Source organism: Oratosquilla oratoria, chromosome 12, assembly GCF_046742065.1.
Source record: "Oratosquilla oratoria isolate Oo_2021 chromosome 12, ASM4674206v1, whole genome shotgun sequence".
Taxonomy (NCBI): domain Eukaryota; kingdom Metazoa; phylum Arthropoda; class Malacostraca; order Stomatopoda; family Squillidae; genus Oratosquilla; species Oratosquilla oratoria.
In genome coordinates this window covers 3,236,041-3,237,666 of record NC_134788.1, presented here as the reverse complement: position 1 = coordinate 3,237,666, position 1,626 = coordinate 3,236,041, and positions in this window count along the sequence as shown.

Genomic DNA, 1,626 nt, shown 5'->3' with positions numbered 1-1,626 from the left:
CCACCAACACACAGACCACAGAAACCACAGAACCCATGGAAACAACAGAACAGACACTAAAAAGACCCGCATCCAACACTGAAAGCACTAACCCCCCACAGAAACGAACACCAAATCCAAGAAACAGCCTGGGACTTCAACTCGTCACATCAGAAACAGAACAGATACCAACAGAACCCACACACGACACCTTAAAGACACTCATCACCAAACAAAAAATCAAAATAATATACACAGCACCACACAAAGAAAAAGACAGCATTGCACAAATAGCCACAGACCAAATAAACCTAACACATTACAACATAGTAAGACTAAACCAAACCAAATTTAACAAACTCAAACAAGGACACTTTGACCTCCACGACAAGAACACAGAACACGAACACCACTGGACACACAACGCCGAATAAACAACCACAACAACACACTTCTACCCAACACCATGGAACAAATACACATCATCCAACACAACATAATACAGTGGACATTCAACAGAAGAAACGAACTCTGTAACATATACAACATAATAACACCAGACATCATACTATTAAACTCGATAGGCACACCAGACAGACTAAAAATACACAACTACACAGTACACCGACGAAACGACTACAATCAAACACATGCAGGTATAGCAGTAGCAATTAAACAGAACATTAAACACAAAATACTAGACGACTTCCAAGACGAAATACTAGCGCTTCAAATTGACACAAACCAAGGACCAATAATAATAGCAACGTTGTACTTACCCCCCAGACGCCCCCTCTTCCCTATAAACGACATACTAAGACTAACCAGAAAAAGACTACCAGTATACATAATAGGAGACATGAACGCTAAACACCCCACACTAGGACACAACAACGCAAACATCACTGGAACACAAATAGCACAACTAATACAAAGAAGACACATAACACACTTAGGACCAGACTTCCCCACCTACATCACACAAAACGGACAAGGAACACCAGACATAATACTAACAAACAGACACCATCATCTAAATTACAGAATCACACCAGGACACATAACTACATCAGACCACATCCCAATATACTTAACACTAGCAACAAAACCTATAATAATAACCACACCAGAAAGATATATATTCCACAAAGCAGACTGGACAGGATTCAAGAATACACTAAACACAGAGAGGAAAAAATACGACAAACAAAGACAGAGAACAACACGCAACAAACAATACATCGACGACAAACTTAACATATGGTACACCATGATAAAACAAGCCATGGACAAACACATCCCCAAAACAACGCAAAAAACTCTACCACACCCAAGACGATCAGATACACTAAAACTACTACAATGGCAATACCAACAACTACAAACACAAGCCCACAATACCGGAATATGGACACCACAAGCAAAACGAGCACTACACGACATCAGAAACCAATTACTAGAAGAAAACGAACAACTATACAACGAACATTGGAACAACGAAATACGAAAGATAAACCTACACTACAATAACAACCAATACTTCTGGACACAAATCAAAAGACTAACAGGAACACCTACTACCACCACCCCTTACATCATTCACAACAACCAAAAAATATACAAAGACAAACACAAAGAACACATATT